At 41.5% G+C, this 21539-nt stretch overlaps 1 pseudogene; it reads left to right on the top strand.

The window, feature by feature from the left end:
* The first annotated feature begins 9232 nt into the window (after positions 1–9232).
* On the top strand, positions 9233–21478 carry LOC121789844 (annotated as a pseudogene).
* Positions 21479–21539: the final 61 nt, after the last annotated feature.

The raw sequence follows: 21539 nt of genomic DNA, 5'->3' as shown, positions 1-21539 counted from the left end.
TACACATCATTTTATTTACAACTTATATCATTAACATTAACACTTATGCCATTATAATAATGTGGACCTCACTCTCCACTAACATTATTTCCACTAATCTTTCCCTCTCTCTTACTTTTCCCTTATTTATTAAAACTCGTGCTGAATCCAAAGTTCATACTCTTTGAGGACGGAAGGAGTATCATCTATTACTTTATTTATTTTTTATGGACTAAAATAGTACTCCCTCTGTCCCATAATAGATGGCACATAGGAGATATTGTTTTGTATGTTAAGTGAAAAGAGAAAATAATATATTTATATTAATGTGAGAGAGAACTTTTTCCAAAAAAGTAAATGTGACATATTTTGTGAAACAAACTTAAAAGGAAAGTTTGACATCTACTATGGAACGGAAGGAGTAGTATTTATTATGAGACTACTAGTTGCTATATCTAAATTTTGATGAACATCATTTCTCCATAAAGCACTTATTGCTATAATTAATTAAATAAGGTTTACTGGTAATGATAGTATTAAAAAGAACACTTATGGACTCACATGGCAATAGTACTTCAGCCTATTATTTAGCTTCCGACATTCGCTATTTATAAAAACAAACTTAGCGGTTCACTCCGATTAAGTGGACAGTTGGTACTTGTATACCAATTGAGGAAATGAAATGTTAAAGAATATGAATGCAGTGGTTTAGCATCATAAGAGCATCTACAGTTGCTTTCGCCCAACAATAGCTCAGCCACAAACTTCTCCTGCCACATCATCAGCACTAAAAATCCTCCTGTCATATCATCAGGATAAGCAAATAGCCCAGCAATAGCCTAGTCACATCACTCAAAATTATATAAGCTGAATAATTGACAATCACACAAAATACGGAATTAAATTGACGACACAGATACGGGAAAATCCAATAATTTTATTTAAATTAAAAAAAATTACATAATAAAAAAAAAACTAACGTCGTGCAGTCCTCCGCGCCCACAACTCTTCAATTAAATCCTTTTGGAGTCGAATATGAGCATCCGTTTGGCGCATGTCAGCATGTGCTTAGAGGAGGTCGGCTTCATCGTGCAGGACCCCACTTCGTACGTTGGGGGCGGCCATGCCGTGGCTTGGACCGGCTTTGTCATGCCCGCATTTCCTAAGGATAGGAAGTACGGTGGACCGCGACTAGGGGAGGAATAAAGAAGCGGGGAAGAAAGGGGAGAACAAGAATACTTGACCCGAAAACATTTAATAAAAGGAAGTTCACTTCAAAACATTGTACTGTGACGACATTACCAAAGTTAAAGTAATCAGAGTTTAAATAAAAACATTGTATCGGATTACAAAGCAGCGGAAAAGACCAAGAGATAGATAATGCCGGGTATGACGACACGACACCATCCAAAAGGCAAAGTAAAAACACAATTTTGGCTTTAATTGCTCAACATCCGTCATCCCCATCGTCGCTCAACCTGCACATTAAGAAAACAACATGCAGGGCTGAGTACCTATTTCACTCAGTGGACACACGCCAAAATCATAGTTTGTCATGCCATAACAGTGTAACCTTGGGGTTTTAAGTGTAAAGAAAATAACCCAAGTATACTAAAACATATTTCATAAATTCGACTGCGCAGTCATTTTCAGATATTGCCACCCTTATTCCCACCATCATACACTATCTGATCCAACGGGTGACAAGGGGCGTGGCCACACCCCAGGTCAACTAGACCGGCCAACTTGCTCTCAGATGGCTCCCGGTCTCGTGTACACTAGCCTGAGGGTTCGCAGCCCTACAGACCCGAATTCGATTACACATATGTGGTAAACCACTTCAGATAGGTTTCAAAGCAAAACGGTTGGCAAGACAAACAGTTCACCTCCATAAACATTTCCGGAACAGAGTCCGTATTAAAGATAACCCACAAAATAGTAGGGTAGAAAAGCCCACCTCAATTGCTTAGCTTTTAAATAGTTCCCTTCTTCAACCACAATTTCCTCGTAAAAGATCACCCTTTTGAAAGATAAATAAATGTCATGATTAGAGTCAGGAAAGACGAGGTTTAAACGACAATGCATGATTCCTACGTGGATGACTTCAACATCTAGCACGTTACACGTACACACACTTAACAACATCTTATAAGTCAATCACACAAAACACACGTCCGAAACACACCACGCACGCACCCGACACGCACACCACGCACCCACGACGCGCACACGACACACACCCGAAACACTCGTACTCCCGGTATACCCTCCTTGCACCAACGGCTCACTTGGCTCGGAAAAGGTTCGGAAAAAGGCTCGGCGTCTCGGCCTGGCTCGGTACCTCGGCCGGCTGTCTCGGTCCTGGCCGAGCCTGGCTCGGTTGCTGTCTCGGCGTCTCGGCCTGGCTCGGTGTCTCGGCCGACTGTCTCGGCCGCTTGGCTCGGTACCTCGGCCGGCTGTCTCGGCCGCCTGGCTCGGTCCTCGCTCGGCACCTCGTCCGGATGTCTCGGCCGTCTGGCTCGGTACCTCGGCCGCCTGTCTCGGCACCTGGCCGGGCACATGTCTCGGCACCTGGCTCGGCACATGTCTCGGCGTCTGGCTCGGTACCTCGGCCGCCTGTCTCGGCACCTGGCCGGGCACATGTCTCGGCACCTGGCTCGGCACATGTCTCGGCGTCTGGCTCGGTACCTCGGCCGCCTGTCTCGGCACCTGGCTCGGCACATGTCTCGGCGTCTGACTCGGCCCTGGCTCGGCACCTGTCTCGGCACTGACTCGACACCTGTCTCGGCACCTGACTCGGCACATGTTTCGGCGTCTGACTCGGCCCTGGCTCGGTCACGTGCACACACCTACTTTCCCCCAACCAACGATTCTCAAACCTTATACGACATTCACAACACACATTCTACATCCCAAAACACACCCGAAAGCATGAGATCAAACCTCCAAAACTCTCCACTACACCACCCTAGGCCAAACCCTAAGTCTCTCGGCCAACACACACAAACCACCCGAACCAAACGCTAATTCCTCCGAGTCATCCCCTGGCCAATCACACCCACATACATCACAAAATCAAAACACCCAGATTCACACCCATTGCACATAAATACATCACCCAGAAACGTACATCTCGCAAAACCGCGCAGTTTACTTACAAAAATCATTATAAAATCATCCGACGTCCAATGAAGCTGAAATTTACACACCACACAGAAGACACACCCAAGTTTATACAGTTAAAATTTCGTACCAAAAGGAGATCGTTTGATCAGTCAAAAAGGGGTCGGAACCCACTGTCAGTCACTACCAAAAACATACCCCACACAAACACATGATCACAAAACCCATTCAGCATCTAAAACATTCAAAACGTCCTAATTGCATGTGGTTCGGGTATGGAAATAGGGTTTTGGACTACCTTCTCGAAGAGTTCAAATGTAGTTCGAAAGCCTTCCCTACTCCGACTCCAAATCGGTACGCGAGAGTGTGATACCTTGATGAATTCAAGAAATCAATGAGAGGGAGTGAGTGGGGGAAAGGTGAGAACCGAGAGGGAGAAAGAGAGAGAGAGACCTTACCGGTGTTGAGAACAAAAGCGAGAGGGAGATGAGAGAAACCGATGATTGTGATTGGAAAGGGGATAATGTATCGGTTATGTGGGAGTGGGGAGGTTGAGAAAATAGTGGGGTGAGGGGGAGGGGTTTCGAAAATAGGGAGAGAGAGATTTAATTTGTTAATTAGGATTTTAATTCATAGCTTAATTAATTATCCCAAAAACATTTTGCTTAGGTAAATAATCATATCCCCAAAAAAAAATATAAATCAATTAAGACTTACCAAACCATATCTTAAACAAGATATTCACAAAATTCATTCCTTAAAAAAAACAATATTCAATATTTTTTTTTCGGATATTACAGGCTTCATTATCGTCGTTGGCCCAACTAGTCAGTTGTACACCTTCATCTTCGACAATCATGTTGTGCATGATAATACAGGCGTACATTATATCAGCAATGCAGTCGATATGCCACAAACGCGTTGGACCCCTAATTGCCGCCCATCGAGACTGGAGCACACCAAATGCGCGCTCCACGTCCTTGCGCGTCGACTCCTGTCGTTCCGCAAAGTAGGCCTCCCTCTCATCTGATGCGCATCTGATCGTCTTTTCAAAGACGGGCCACCTAGGGTATATCCCATCCGCCAAGTAGTAGCTCATATCATGCCGGTTGCCGTTGGCGACAAAACTAATGGCCGGACCGACGCCCTGGCACTGCTCGTTGAAAATGGGTGACGAGTTGAGGACGTTGAGGTCGTTGTTCGACCCGGCTATCCCAAAATACGCATGTCAAATCCACAGCCGGTAGTCAGCTACGGCCTCGAGGATCATCATGGGATTCTTTCCCTTGTAGTCGGTCGTGTAGAACCCCTTCCAGGCAGCGGGGCAGTTCTTCCACTCCCAATGCATACAATCTATGCTGCCTAACATACCCGGGAACCCATGCTTCTCCCCGTGCATCTGCATCAGATCCTGGCAGTCTTCAGGGGTAGGGCTTCGAAGGTACTGATCACGGAAAATTTCAATCACGCCCTGACAGAAATACTTCATACATTCAAGGGCAGTCGTCTCACCGATGTGGAGGTACTCGTCCCACATGTCTGTCGCGCCTCCGTAGGCCAACTGCCTGATTGCCGCAGTGCACTTTTGAATAGGTGTGTGGCCGGGTATGCCAACCGCATCGTGCCTGAAGCGGAAATACAGATATCGATGCTCCAAGGCATTAACAATACGCATAAACAGGGCTCTGCTCATCCTAAAACGGCGTCTGAAAAGGTTGGCGTTGAACCGCGACTCCTGTGCGAAGTAGTCTTCGTATAGGCGCTGATGTGCAGCTACGTGATCACGTTCAATCATTGTTCGGCGGTGGCCAACTGGTCGTGGTCGAGGTCGAGGTACCGCCGGCTGCAAGACCCTCTGCATCAGCCGATCGATCTCACGGTTCGTATAGGTCTCTAACGCTTCGTTCATTCGACGTTCGTACTCGTCAGCATCCCCAACACTATCACCACTACTACCACCAACGTTGCTCATTTCCCGTTGTTGATCTTGTACAGAAATTAAGATAGAGAGGGTACTCGTTAAAACAAGTGGTGCGAATGAAAATGACGTGCAAAGCGCGTATATATAGTGTTTCAAAAATTAAAAAAAAATCGCTCGACGGTCCGGAGCCTGCAATGGCGGCGAGCGGACCGGCGAGCGCATCGCCCAGCGCTCGCGGATCAGCGTGCGCTCGCCGATTTTTCCGCCGAAATGGCGCTCGCTGGTTACAATGGTTCGGCGAACGAACCGGCGAGCGCCGGAGATCGGCCAGCCGGTCCGCTCGCCGCCATTGTGGATGCTCTAAACAAATGAATAATGTGACAAAAATATTAAAGCTTTGCCAAACACGTTGGTTGAAGTGTCTTTATAGTCCTCAATCATCATTACCCAATAAAATAGAATTCACTAGTGGTCGCAAGAGACCGACGGAAAAAAATAAACCATATACGTATAATTAAATTTGGTTAATTTATTTCGAAGGGAAAGTTCAAACAAATAAAACACAAACACTTATTCAAGTATTTAATAATAAAAAATCATTATACGACTCTTTAACTATATAAAATAACTCAAAAGGGAATGAAAGGGCAGTAGTTTAAGCGTCCCTTACATTTCTGAGTTCGGGCCTTACCGCCTCCTTGACCCTGTCCCGGATTCAGACACCAAACCCCTCCATGTCATCATTCTCCTTATCTTATAGGCCTGTCACAACTCTCACAATCATGCTGGCCTCATGCCCTAATTATTAAATTATACTATTCACAACTACATGTAGTACAATTTTACTCATAAAAATGGAAAACGTTGAGCAATTATTACACGAAAAATTTAATCTTAATTCAAAAATTATAAATTATAAACTAGAAATTAAAAAAAATATTGATCAAAATGAGATCCACACTTCCACATAAAATTATAAACTACTATATGCTAAAAATTTTAAAAAAATTGATGAAAATGAGAAAATCAAAATGAGAACTCCATTTCCCAGCTTCCAACATAAAACTGTGGGCATATTGCACACTACTCTCCCTCTTCCTCCTCTTCAATTCTTCATTCTATTTTGCATTTGCAGGCAAAACTCCACTCTTCTTCTGGGCTCTGAATTCAAAATGCAAAAATAAAAAAAAATTTTGCGGCCTGAATCCGGCCCGTGCGCCCGCAACCGGGCACGGCCAGCACCAACAACGCTGGGACATGACTCAACTAGGCGCAGCCCCGGACCTCATCTCCGTCCCTAGGCGCGGCTCAGGCCGCGTCTCCCTCCCTCCAAGGCGCCAGGCTGCGGGCCGGGACCCAGGTGCGGTCCAGCCCCCAGCGTTAAAGGATGCTCTCATATTTGCCTCAAATTCTCACAATCACCGCCTAATAGACTTTTCTCACGTTGTCTCTTTTGATCTATGGTTTGAAAACTTGACACAAATACCCACAATATTATTAGATTGAGGTCAAACCTTATGATAATTGTGTCATTACCAAGTTTACTAGTTCCGGATTGAGTTCGAATAACTCATAAAAATAATATTATTATTTTCATCTTTTGTTCATTTTTAAAAAATTATACGTAAATTTTAGTTTTCATTAGATTTGTATAAATCAAGTTTAACAGACAAATTTAATAGTGTGATATCAACTTGTAATCATGTAATCAAGTTCGTATGGTTATTCTATTGTTACTGTGTCGTGTCAATCCAAAATATCAGGCCGTTAACAAGTCCGTGTCGTGTTCAGGTTTAAATATAGTAAATGGGTATGATTTGTATTCCAAACTTCCAATTAATAACTTTTTAACAAGGTCATATTGAATTGGACCATTATCAAGTTGATACTGTAATAATCAAAACCATAATATGTGCCAATCCTATATTCTATGTAAGATGATAACTAAAATAATCATGAAACCCATTAAATATTGTGAAAACAAATACTCTAAGTCATTTGATAATAAACATATAGACATATTCTCTTCGTTTTATTCTATAGTAGTAGAGTCATTTTTTATTTTGAGTGTTCTATAGTAGTTGAGTCATTTTCTTTTTTAGTCTCACTCTTACTTTTTCCTCTTTCTTACTTTATTATCTCTACTTTTTTCCTTTTTCCTACTTTATTATATTTTTATTTAATACATGACACACATTTTTTCTTAATCTCTGTGCCGAAAAGAAATGTCCACTCTACTATGAACGCATGGAGCATTACTTTTCAACAATTTATATACCGATCCGTCCATGATAGGAGTCACATTTAGTGTGACCATGAGTTTTAACAAATGTAAAGAATAATGGGTTAAAAAAGGGATAAACATGGGTTTTGCATATTTTTAAGACCTAGATTTGGCTCGTTTTAAATGTCAATCATGAAAATTATGTTCTTAAATTGCATATGTTATACATTTTGATATTTGGACGTATTTGTTGATAAATGATAGAAAAATACAGAAAAATATGCAAAAGTGTCACGGTGCAGCAGCCTGTAGCCCCATATCGCCAACGACTTTGTAGTCTAATCAATGTTTACTATATACCATTCGCTTCCTCTTTGAAAGAGTTTCGAGTGGGTACCTTGAACATCTAAATCGGAGTTCTGTGGAGAAAGTTATGGTTATTCTACGAATGTCGCACAATGCAGTCAAAAGCTGGCGGAAATTAAGGAAGGAAAGAAATTGTTGCTAAATCTTTCCTATTAATTGAAGGGCTCGAATTTACCATCTTTTCCATTACTTGGAGGATACTTTTTTACCAATTTTAAATCTTTTTCAAGCCTATATATACCACATAACCTAATTCATAATAATTATCTCAGAGCCTTCAATCATTTCCCACTCTATACTTCTTCCATCTCATATTCCACATATTATTCTTCCATTGGAGCAGAGCTCTACAGATCTAGACAAGAGAATACAAGAGAAGACTGGAGACTACATAATTCAACCTTGGGTTTTGATGACTGAAGACTACATAATTCAACATTGGGTTTTGTTTTGTTTTGTTTTACTTCATGTCTAGTACTTTAATTGTTGTTTTTTACTTATCTATGAGTAGTAAACATCTTTTGTAGATTTTTTGGTAGACATGCTATGATTTTGAGTTATTTATTCAATTATTTTTCCTTGTTAGCTCTTGTAGTTATTTCAATTTCTCTTGTGCTTATACATTTGTTTGGTTGGTAATTTTATAAATGTTATAGGGGTGGCAAAACGGGTTCCCGCACCCGATAAGTCGTGTACCCGTACTCACTTTTAGCCAAATTTGTTGTCCCAATACCCACCCCGCAATATATCGGGATTACCCAATACCGGTGTCGGGTATCCCGTATCCGACATTGCGGGTACCGGCACCCGACTAGAAATTAAATTTATAAGAGAATAAATTTATGAGACATAAAATATTTGTTACTAATTAATTAAAATAGAAAATTTGAAGCAGACAACAATGTTTCGTAATTAATTTACTGTATTAATTTTGATGATAAACTTTAAATAGATTAGGAATAAAAGTGAGGGAAAATCTATAGCTAGTTCCGATGAGTTTTCAACTGAATATTTGTTGAAATATAAAAATGTTTCAAAATATCTCTTATAACACTTAAATTCTATAAAGTATTAAAATATTCTATAAAGATTAAAAGTTTGTACTCCATATAGCTGATACTAATAATATCGGATATTGTCATGACTAACGAGAGTATACGTGAGCGGGTAGTAGGTTTAAGGTATTGATTAAAATGGTAAATTGCGAGTCGTGCATAATAAAGAATATTGTATTTGGTCAACACTCGTGTGGTGTGGTGTCAGTGTGTAAATCGTACAGAATCATAGAAATCCGCAAACAGTAGTCGATGATCCCAAGGCCACCATCGTCATTTCAAACCAAAACTAATCTAAACCCACTTGATTATCGATTTTATTTAATTTAATTTAATTTAGGAGCGGGAGAGAATTATTATAAGTAAAGTCGCTTTAATTTCGTCCCGTTACAATATGATCAGCAATTCACAACGCAACATATACATATATACCTATCAACAAAGGACAGAAACTGAAAAGCAGCTCCACTGTTTCTCTTTATCACACCCACCTACTCATTTCTTCTTCCATTTTTTTCCCTTTCCCTTGCGCAGTAAGTTTTTTGGTTGACTTAGTTTCATCATTTTTCATTTTTCACTGCTGTTTTGTCGAATTTTATTTTGTGATCACGCTTCTATGATCTCGATTTTGTTTCGACAATTTTCCTTGATCAAAATCAGATCCTGTTTTTGGCGGATTTTGATTTTTTTTTTAACTCTGTGTTGGAACCTCACTGTTTGTGTTTATTCTGTTGAATTTAACAAAATAGTTATTGTTTGAAATGTTTCTGGTATAGTTACTATTCTCACTGATTTTGTTGTTTTTTGTCTAATTCATGTTGTGAAATTTGTGAAGATGCTTTTTGATGAACTTCTCTGTTGAAGGAGGCCACTGATTTATTCGAATTATTAAAGACTTAAATTTCTGTAAGTTACTTTTTCTCCCCAAATTTGTTCTCCTTTTTAGTGGTTAACCACTTCATCTCATACTTTGAATCCTTTGTCTTTGCGTAGTTGCAGTGTTTCAAGAGAAGCTACACTCAATTCTGACTATTTACTCTTGAATTGAGTGATCACAGAATTTTTGTAGAGTGTTTTCCACAACGAATTTAGTTTATCCGAGCTTTGTGTTTAATTTGCCCAATATATTGCCTATTTGGTGATAAATCTGCGACTAGACATTGAAGGATGGCCAAATTGTCGCATTCGGATTCGAGACGAATGTATTCCTGGTGGTGGGATAGTCATATTAGCCCCAAAAATTCGAAATGGCTCCAGGAAAATCTCACAGGTATAGATTTGATATTATTGTATGGTGGTAAATGTGCTGATAGTATGCAGCTCTTCATTGTATAAATATGTAAATTTTTTGCTTGTATGATTAGTCAATACTTCAGAATTATGTCAATTTTTTAAAGCATATTACAATGACTTGATATTAGATTACTTTTATTGCATGCATTAATTGCTCTTAAAGATGGTTATCGAGAGTGGTATAGATAAGTTGGTAAGGCATATAGAGAATAGGAAGTAGATAGAGAATATTTCTTGTATGTTTTTCTTATACTATCAAAAGTTCATTCACCCTAGTATTTATAGGGTGAATTAGAAGGATCTAGTACATCAATAATTGGAACTCTACACAACTTAGGGACTATACTTCACTTGGTACTCTACAAGACTTAGGGACTCACCACCCACAATGAATGTTGGACGGCATATTAATGACGTCCCTTTTTCCAACACTCCCCCTCAAGTTGAGTAACGGTATCCCCGATACTTAACTTGCCAATGAATTCTTTGAATTTTGTAGGACTCAGCGCCTTGGTGAGAATGTCTGCCAGTTGTTCCTCGGATCGGACAAATGGGAACTCGATAATCCCACTTTCAAGTTTCTCTTTGATAAAGTGACGATCGACCTCAACATGTTTAGTCCTGTCATGCTGCACGGGATTTTCTGAAATGCTAATTGCAGCTTTATTGTCACAGAAAAGCTGACTTTTTCGTGTTGGTGGAAGCCAATTTCTGTTAACAACCTCCTAAGCCAAAGTATCTCCATCAGGCCACTTCTGATCCCTCGAAATTCTGCTTCTGCGCTTGATAATGCTACAACCTTTTGCTTCTTGCTTCTCCAAGTGACTAGGTTTCCTCCTACAAAGGTAAAATATCATCCAGTGGATTTTCTATCGACTGGATTGCTTGCCCAATCTGCATCGGTGTATCCATCAATTTCCAAGTCTTTCTTTTTTTCTAAGAATACCCCATAACCGACTGTTCCCTTTAAATATCTCACGATTCTCATGACAGCATCCATGTGGTCTTCCTGAGGCTGATGCATGAATTGACTGACCACTCCAACTGCATATGTGATGTCGGGTCTAGTATGAGAGAGATAGATAAGTTTTCCTACTAACCGTTGATATCTTTCACGGTCTGTAGGCTTAGCTCCATCCACAATCTTCAATCCATGGTTGGGTACCATTGGCGTTTCAGCAGGTTTGCAGTCCAGTAGGCCCGTTTCTGCTAACATGTCAAGAACATATTTCTTCTGCCTTAGGAATATTCCGTGCTTGGATCTCAATACTTCAATTCCTAGGAAGTACTTTAAAGCTCCCAAGTCCTTCATTTCAAACTCCTTGAAAAGATTCTCCTTTAGATTTTGGATCTCCTCGGCATCATCTCCTGTTATGATCATGTCGTCAACATAGATTATTAGACATGTCATTTTATCGTTCCTCTTCTTTAGGAATAGCGTGTGATCTGAATGGCTCTGTTTGAAGCCATGTTTGAACATTGCCTGGCAAAATCTTCCAAACCACACTCTGGGGGATTGCTTTAACCCATAGAGAGTCTTCCTCAGTCTGCACATCTGTCCTTTTCCAAATTCTTCACAAAAACCTGGGGGGACCTCCATGTAGACTTCTTTGTCTTTCTCAAGTTCTCCATGGAGGAAGGCATTTGTAACATCAAATTGGTATAATGGCCATTCCTTACATGCAGCTACCGATAGAAGTGCTCTTACTGTATTTAGTTTGGCGACAGGGGAGAAAGTTTCTTCGTAGTCTACTCCATACACCTGAGTATATCCCTTAGCAACCAATCTTGCCTTGTATCTCTCGATTGAACCATCTGCATGCCTCTTTATGGTGAAGATCCACCGACATCCTACTGGTTTCTTTCCCGGAGGTAGAGTACACTTTTCCCACGTTTCATTTTTTATCAAGGCATCAATCTCCTTCTTCATGGCTTCCCTCCAGTGCTTGTGTTTCATTGCCTCTTCGAAGGACTGCGGAATCTCTTCTTCTTCATAAAGTGCAGCTTCGAACGCCCTAGCCATTTCGGTAAGGTGTCCCTGGGTGAGATTGGCAATACTGTATCTAGATTTCCGCCCTTTCCAGTCTGGCGAATATCTTCGAGGAGGAATGCCCCTTGTACTTCTTTGGGGCAATCTGCCGTGCTCTCTCTCTTGTTCCGTTGGTGGCTCATTTGTACCACTTCTGTTTTCCCTGTCACTGTCAGTGGTTTCAAGTAGGGTACCGATATTGGGATCAGAAGCATTTACCTCAGGATTCAAGGACTGGTCAGATAGCTTGGCAGTGTCCTGAAGCGGCATGTTATGTTCCTGTGGATTTGACTGCCCAGTGGTACTGCTAACTTCCTCTGTTGGACCATTGTCAACAACAGGATTTTGGTTTGGTAGGTAGTTTGGTTGTTTTCCCCTGAGTATCCTCCCCCTGAATAGTTTCTCCCCACAGAGGTAGCCAATTTAGTGCGTCACTGCTTGGATTCTCACTCTCCCCTGACCACTAGATTGGCTATAGAAGTACTCACTCTCAACAAAGTCGCAGTTCATAGTTACGTACATGCGATCTGTTGACGGGTCATAACACCTATACCCTTTCTGATTTTTCCATAACCCAAGAAGACACATTTTACTGCACATGGTGAGAATTTGTCACGATCATGTTTGGGTATGTGAACAAATACGGAACAACCGAAAATTTTGGGTTCGAGGTTGAGAGATGAAGGTGTCGAGTGTTGGGAAGAGAAGACCTCTAGGGGGTTTTGAAGTTTAGGATTCCTGTTGGAAGACGATTGAGGAGGTAAACAGCTGTTGCAATAGCTTCTGGCCAAAAGGATTTAGGGATGTGGGATTCGATTAGGAGTGCACGGGTGATCTCCAGAATGTATCGGTTTTTTCGTTCGGCTACCCCATTCTGTTCTGGTGTATACGCACACGATGTTTGGTGGACAAGGCCTTTTTCGGTGAAGAAGGTTTTCATTCTAGAGTTCACATATTCCCTCCCATTATCCGATCTAAGGATTGAATTCTAGAGTTATATTGGGTTTGGACAAGACGATAGAACTCAGTAAATTTTTCGAAAACTTCTGATTTTGTTTTCAAAAATAAATCCAAGTCATACGCGAAAAATCATCAATAAACAACAAAAAATATCGAAAACCTTGTCCTCCAGTAACCGGAGCAGGGCCCCACACATCAGAGTGAACCAAAGCAAAAGGTGATTTTTCTCTAGTGTTGTTTAATTTGAAAGAATGTCTGTGACTTTTTGCTAAAACACAAGTTTCACAATTCAAAACATGCGTAGAAGAAACTAACTCAGGAAAGATCAAACGAAGATAACTTATGGATGGGTGTCCTAACCGGCGATGCAAGAGCCAAATCTGTCTGTCGGTTAGTCCGTGAGTTAGCATCGCAGTACTCTGTTGGGCTATCTCATCCACGTAGTACAATCCATGTCGCTCAGTGCCACGCTCAACTATCGTCCCCGTCTTGATATCCTGTAACATACAAAAATGAGGTTGCATTAGCAATTTGCAGTTGAGATCTCTTGTTACATGGCTAACAGACAAAAGTTTGTGGGACAATGAAGGAACATAAAGACAGTTCGAGAGGCGAAGAGTTGGTGAGATAGTGACAGTTCCCGCCCCCTCTACTTGTGCTAACTCCCCACTAGCTGTTTGGACAAAACTTTTTGTGGATTGAGAAATATTGAGGAAGTCTGATGCATCAAAAGACATTGTATCGGTTGCCCCACAATCAAAAATCCAGTGGCAGTCTTTGGGTCCTAAGTTTGCGGATGATGAGTACGCTAGAGCTTGGTATGAGTTTGAACAAGAGATAGAAGGCTGAAATTCGAAATTGAGGTGGGTATTTCTGGATTTTTCAAAAATTTGGGGTGTCTTTCTGGAACTTGGGACAGATTGGGGTGGGTTTTGGAATTTCTTGGTCAAATGGGGCTTAGTTTGAAATAAAGGCTTTGACTGGGGGAATTGTTGGAGGTATTTTTTGGATGGGTGTTTTTTGGGATACTAACAAGCTGGGGGGCCTTTTTGCAAATTGAGGGATTGATTAACACATCCTCTCCTCCATTCAGCCATAGACGCCCCCTTTCTGATTTCCGCCTCCCCTTCAATTTCTTTCGCTTCTTCCCGTTTCTCATCGCAAAGCCGCCGCCGCCGTCGATGCTCTTCGATGGATAGGCGCTTGTCGGAGAAGGCGTCGTCATTTCACGGTAGGGACGCTGAGGACGACATGCTTCCGAGGCTGAGGACGGTGCCGGACTTGCTGACCGGCAGAAGAGCCAGCGGGAGTCCGACGGTTCCATCGACGAAGGTGGATAGGCGCTGTCCGTCGGTGCGTTGGCCTCGGAGCAGCAGTTTCGCAGACTCGCTGGTCTTCTTCGGAGCAGCAGATTCGCCGATGTCCGTCGCGATGTCCGTCGGAGCAGAAGGATACCAAGGCGCTGTCCGTCGGTGCGTTGGCTCGGAGCAGCAGTTTCGCAGACTCGCTGGTCTTCTTCGGAGCAGCAGATTCGCCGATGCTGCAGATTCGCAGACGCCGCTGGTCTTCCTCGGAGCAGCAGTTTCGCAGACTCGCTGGACTTGATTGGGATTTGGGGTTTCTGAGGAAGGCAAGGGCTTGTGGCTGATGCTGCAGTAGGATTGGATTTCACACCGAGGTTCTTCGTTCGGTAGCATTTTTGGTTTTTATTTGGGTTGGTTTTGTACAAATCAATTAGATTTGAGATTGTCTCGATCAATAGCTCGAGAGTATGTATTTGGTTGACCTCCATTTGAGGCTTTTTGTTGATTTCCTGCTCTGATACCATCTTAAAGATGGTTATCGAGAGTGGTATAGATAAGTTGGTAAGGCATATAGAGAATAGGAAGTAGATAGAGAATATTTCTTGTATGTTTTTCTTATACTATCAAAAGTTCATTCACCCTAGTATTTATAGGGTGAATTAGAAGGATCTAGTACATCAATAATTGGAACTCTACACAACTTAGGGACTATACTTCACTTGGTACTCTACAAGACTTAGGGACTCACCACCCACAATGAATGTTGGGCGGCATATTAATGACGTCCCTTTTTCCAACAATTGCCATTTTTATGGCTGAAGAAAACCTTTGCCTTTCAATATCAGTTTGTTCTGTTAACATCTCGACTTTTGTCTTTCTTCTTTAGTCATTCGTCAGACCTTCTGTGCTGTCATATGTTTCCCATATCACTCTTTCTAGTGGATTATCAGAGAATCAATTGAAAGCGTTAGTTTTTCTGGTCAGATTGTTCGAGTTTGACGAGTTGTGTGTGCTAAGTTAAGGTCATTTGAAAGATACCTCTAAATTTTATTTTTGATGAACTAATGATGCTTTAATCTGATCTCTTTTGATGCCCAACAAAATTGAAATCCTCTTAAGCATATAATTTTGAGATCATATAGCTGTGAAGTTGGTCCCTTTTGGCTGTCACTAAAGCATCACAGTGGAAGGATGCAATGCATGTGCATCTACTGAAAAACCCTTGTGTGCTTTTGTAGATATGGATGTTAAAGTTAAATCAATGATAAAGCTCCTTGAAGTGGATGAGGATTCCTTTGCGCGAAGGGCAGAGATGTACTACAAGAAAAGACCAGAGCTTATGAAAATGGTTGAGGAGTTCTATAGAGCATATCGTGCGTTGGCCGAAAGATATGATCACGCCACTGGTGTGATTCGGCATGCTCATCGAACTATGACAGAAGCTCAAGTTTCTATGGTGTTTGCTGATGATTCACCTGCTAGTTCTGTTTCTGGAGTTGATTCTAGAACACCTGACCTGGTAAGTTATTATGCGAATTGTTTAGCTGCTACTGTATCACTACGATTCTGTTTTGTCTGATTCTCGTTTTGTCTAACAGATTGGAGAGTTCACTCATGATTCTGATAATGGGACTAGAAAAAGGACTTCAAAGCCGTTCCCTAGTTCATTTGGGCAAGTTGAGCGGGTGAGGAGAGGTCTGAATTTTGATGAGGCGGATGATGTGTTTAGCAATGAAAACAACCATGTTGATGATAAAAGTTCATTAAAATACGACCGACAAAGTGATTCTAAGGAGATAATAGCATTGAAGGAAGCCATTGCCAAACTGGAAGCCGAAAAAGAAGCTGGCTTTATTCAGTATCAACAAACTTTGGATAAATTGTCACAGCTTGAGACTGAAATCTCCAGAACCAGAGAGGAGTTCAGTATGCTAAAAGATCATGCAAATAAAGCTGATACTGAAGTTGCTGCATTAAGCGAAGCTCTGGTGACATTAGAAGCTGAAAAGGAATCTAAGCTTCAAGACTACCAAAAATGCTTGGACAAAATATCTGACCTGCAGATTACTGTATCTACTACTCAGGATGATGCTCAGAAACTTAGTGAAAGAGCTAATAGTGCTGAAGTTGAAGCACAATCGTTGAGAAGTGAACTGGATGTATTAGCTGTCGAGAAGGATGCTGCTCTCAATCAGTATCTAGAATCACTGGAGATCATATCAAACATGGAGAATAAGTTACGTCTTGCTGAAGAAAATTCTTCAGGGTTTAAGGAGCAAGCTGAAAAAGCAGAAAGTGAAGTGGAAAGTCTAAGACAAGCAATCTCCAAATTGACCGAGGAAAAGGAAAGTGCAGCTCTGCAGCACCAGCAATGCTTGGTGACAATATGTAGTCTGGAGCAGAAACTCACATTGGCCGACGAGGAGGCTAAGCACCTCAATGTGGAGATAGAAAATGGAGTGTCCAAGCTAAAAGGTGCCGAGGAGCAATGTCTGATGTTGGAAAGGTCAAACCAGTCTCTTCACTCGGAGTTGGAATCTTTGATGTTAAAGATGGGAACTCAATCTCAAGAGCTTACTGAGAAGCAGAAGGAACTGGGAAGACTTTGGGCAGCCGTACAAGAAGAGCGATTGCGCTTTGTGGATGCTGAAACTGCTTTTCAGACTTTACAGCATTTGCATGCGCACACTCAGGAGGAGCTCCGATCTATGGCTTCTGAGATGCAGAATAGGGTTCAACTTTTGAAGGTTTCTGAGACCCAAAATCAGAGTTTGCAAGATGAGGTTCTAAAGGTTAAGCAGGAGAACAAGCATCTTGATGAGCTGAACTCATCTTCTGCATTATCAATACAAGATATGCAGAGTGAGATTTCTAGCTTAACGGAATCAACAGTAAAACTGGAGGAGGAAGTTGAGCTAAGGCTTGACCAGAGAAACGCACTGCAGCAAGAGATTTATTGCCTTAAAGAGGAACTAAATGCACTGAACAAGAAGCACCTTTCAGTTTTGGACCAGGTGCATGAAGTAGGCTTAAATCCAGAATCCTTGGGCTTGTCAGTGAAGGAATTGCAGGATGAGAATTCCAATCTGAAAGAAACTTGCCACAGGGAAAGTACTGATAAAGCAGCTCTCCTACTGAAATTGGAAATCCTGGAACAGCTTCTCGAAAAAAACTCGCTCTTGGAGACCTCCCTTTCTGATTTGAATGCTGAACTAGATGCTGTTAGAGGAAAGATAGAAGAACTAGAACAATCTTGCCAATCTCTAATCCAAGAGAAAGCTACTCTCCTCTATGAGAAGGAGACTCTCACCACACAGTTGCAGGAAACAAACAAGAATCTGGAAAAACTCTCACAAAACAACACAGTTCTAGAAATCTCCCTGTCTGATGCACATCATCAGCTTGAAGCTTTAAAGGCTAAATCGAAAATCTTGGAAGATTCATGTCAGTTGCTTGTTAATGAGAAGGCTGATTTGATAAGTGAAAATGACGGTTTGACTGCTCAGCTGGAACAGACTCAGAGAAGACTGGTAGATCTTGAGAAACTTCATGGAGAACTTGAAGGAAGATGTGAGCATCTAGAAAACGAGAAAAAATCAACTCTTCAAAAAGTTGAAGAGCTGCAAGTGTCATTGGATGTAGAGAAGCAAGAACATTCAAACAGTATTCAGATTGACAAAGCTCGACTCAATGAGATTCAATCTGAGATGCGTGTTCTGCAAGAAGAACACAAACGGCAAAAGACAGAACTCGATCATGTGCTTGATAGTGCCATAGCTAGTGAAATTGAGATATTTGTATTGCGCACGACTGCTCAGGTGATGAAAGAAACCAATTGCTCCTTGCTTTCAAAGAATCAGAAACTCTTTGAGCAGTCTAGTTTATCAGAAAAGGAGGTCTCACGGCTAGAGCATGACAAACTCAGAAAGCAGTCTGAAATCAGATCATTGGCAGATCATGTTAGTACTCTGAGGTCAGGGACCCGCCAGTTGTTGAAGGTTCTCAGCATTGCTGAGGATTGTGTGTCTACGGATAATGTGGAACTAGACCAGATTTACATCAACCAGCTATCAAGTACACTCCAAAATTTAAAGAAATCAATGTGTCGCGCTGATGAAGATAATCTGGAGTGGTGTGTTGCATTCTCAGTCCTTAGCACATGGATTGAGCAACTGGGATTACATTCAAAGAATGCCGAGGTGGAAAAGGACAAACTAGAGCATGAGTTCAAGCTGAAGGCCGAGCAGGTGTTACAGTTACAGAGCGACTCCCTTACACTTCTAGAGATGAATGAACAACTAAAGTCAAAATTGAGAGAAGAAGACCACAATAGGAAAGCTCTGATGATCCAGATTGAGAGTTTGGACTCAGCGCTTAAAGACATGCAAGATTCTTGCCAGGTCTTACAAAGAGAGAAACTACAGTGTTCTGAGGAGAAAATATCCTTAACGGATAGAATCGTGCACTCAGAGGAAAGCGTAATGTCCTGGAAGAGGAAAATTATGTCTTATGTGATAAAGTATTAGCTCTTGAGAACTTATACTTGATTTTCCAAAGCTTTGCTGATGAGAAACTTAGGGTGCTAAGAGATCTTGGTGATGATCGCAATAAGCTTAATGTGATGAATAATGCTCTTATTGGAAAGTTGAGCGTGGCTGAGGGGAGGCTTGAAGAATCAGAACTCGAGAATCTTCATCTCAAGGAGAGGCTGCAGAAGACAGATGATGAGCTCAAGGCTATAGCAACAGTCAAAGATCAGTTGATTATTGAGATTGAAAATGGAAAGGAAGTTTTGAATCAGATGGCACAAGAACTTCAGGAAGCAGGAGAGAAGATAAGTCTAGCTGAGAAAAAGAAATCAGAGTTAAGTAATAGTGTTGAAGATCTCAGAAAGGAATACAATGAGGTCAAAATGGCTCGAGATGACCAAGAGAATCAGATTTTCAAACTGTCCACAGATAGTGACAATTTGAGCAAGGAGAATGTTTTCTTGCTTGAAGCAACTCAGAAACTGGAATCTGATCTGCAGGTATTGCAAGATAATAATAACAAGAGTAAACTCCGAGAAGAGAAATTGCATTTGGAGCTGGACAGCAAAATCAACGACATCAATGACTTGGAGGCTCAAGCTGCTTCACTTTTTGGTCAATTGCAACACACCATGATCTGTCAGGTTCTCTATGAGCAGAAGTTTTATGAGCTCCATGACACATGCCTTGGCTATATCGATCAAAATGAAGGCCTCAAAAATCAACTGGATGCATTTCGACCGAGAGATTATATCATTGAAGGACTGCATTTCATCCCTGGAGGACCAAACTGTTATACACATCAAGTTTCAAATTCCTGAAAATGAGGATTATCAGGTCAGTTTTAACACTAGAAATATTTTGCAACTGCCTGTTCTGATTTTCAGCAACTACTCTAATCTGATAATGCTACCTTTCTGTTCAGTTAGACAACATTTTGAAATGTCGGTGTGGCCTCACTTTGGATTTTTGTAACTTTTAATTTTCCGTTTTGCATAGATTTCTTGTGCTAAATAGGCTGGTTTATAATTTGTTTTCTGCTTTTTTTTCCCTGAGAAGGTTTTTTTACTTGCTAGTAGAGGCCTTCAGGTATACTTCTACGGTTCTACCCATATTATTGCTTGCTTCTGCCAGATAGATATAGGCTGACTGGAATGATAATACGGTGGCCCTCCTAGAATTGAGTACTATAACTAGTCATGGCATATCAAGTCTCAGAATTATGCAATCTAAGATTTGCTTGTGTGACTGAGAATCATAAATGATAAGACTTCTTGATTGTTAACTTTTGCTATAATTTCTGAAGAAAGTTTGATTGTGATAATGGTGATTGTCTCTGGAGGTCCATAGAGTAGTATACCGCTTTGTATCTTTTATTCTATTTTAAACATTTTTAGCTAATTCTCTGTTCTGCTATATGATCTTTTCAGGGTGCTCACAGTACTGACATTTCACCCAAAAGCATTCATAATGAGACAAGAAAGTGTTGGCGCCAGTTTCTGACTTGCATGATCTACGGGTTAGGCTTCAAGCGGTTGTGAAGGCAGCAGTCGAGATGAAGGAGCTAATGGTTCACGAGAACACTGATCTGCACGCCAAGCTTGAACAATCATCGAGGCAAATCGAGCTACTGCAATCTGAAAGCGGGAAGCATCAAAGAAACAAGAGACCTACATCCGAAATCACTATGGAAGATAGTGCACTTTTGACAAAAGATATCGTTCTTGATCAGGTCCGATGGTTCATACCGATACAGCAAGAATGAAGCCGCTGATGTGGACGATCAAATCGTCGAGTTATGGGAAACTGCAGAACCAGATGGCACCGTGGGTCTCGCCATTGGCAAGTCAAACAAAACCATTCCTCCTTCCACCACGCGACCTCTGATTTTCGTCGTTCTAAATCAACGAGGGGACAGAAAGGAGGTTTTGGGGCCTCGTCTGATGCACTCGATGTGGACTTGAGTGTGGACAAGTTAGAGATCTCAAAAAGATCTACTGATTCCATACAAGAAGGGAACAAGAGGAAGGTCTTGGAGAGGCTCGACTCCGACGTTCAGAAAGGCAAATCTCCAGATCACGGTCCAGGACTTGAAGAGGAAACTCGAGGTCACTGAGAAGGGCAAGCGGGGCAAAGCTGTGATCGAATGTGAGTCGTTGAAGAGACAGCTCGATGAAGCTGACATGTCCGTGATGAAGCTGTTTGATCTGAACGGCAGGCTGATGAAGAGCATCAATGACAAGTCGTTCTCGGACTCAAAGTCCTCGTTCGACTTTGAAGGCGAGGAAGGTGCCCGGAGGGAGAGTGTCCGAGCAAGCACGTAGAATGTCTGAGAAAATTGGGAGGATACAGTTGGAAGTACAGAAGCTGCAGTTCGTGCTGCTGAAACTAGACGACGAGAAGGACGGGATGTCGAAGATGTCTGAAACGAGACGGAGAATATTGTTGAAGGATTATCTGTACGGAGGGGGAAGAGGGAGCCAGAGGCGTAAGAAAGGGAATTTCTGTGCTTGCGTTCAGCCATCAGCAGTTAAAGATTGAGAGACATTGTTGATTAAAATTGCTTCTTCTATTAGATGTTTTGTGGCCGTATATATATATATATTAAGCATTGTAAATTTGGTCACAAAATAGCTCTGCTTATGTTTAGTTCATTAGCATAAATTCTCGTATTTTATTTCATCATCAATGCATCGTAGCTTTTTGTGAGTTTGAAAATTGTCTAAAGCGTTATTGTTACGAAAGCTTAATTATAA

The sequence above is a fragment of the Salvia splendens genome, unplaced genomic scaffold (assembly GCF_004379255.2).
Source record: "Salvia splendens isolate huo1 unplaced genomic scaffold, SspV2 ctg356, whole genome shotgun sequence".
Classification (NCBI taxonomy): Eukaryota; Viridiplantae; Streptophyta; class Magnoliopsida; order Lamiales; family Lamiaceae; genus Salvia; species Salvia splendens.
The sequence above is the reverse complement of the archived record's forward strand: the minus strand, read 5'-3'. Positions and strand labels throughout refer to the sequence as shown.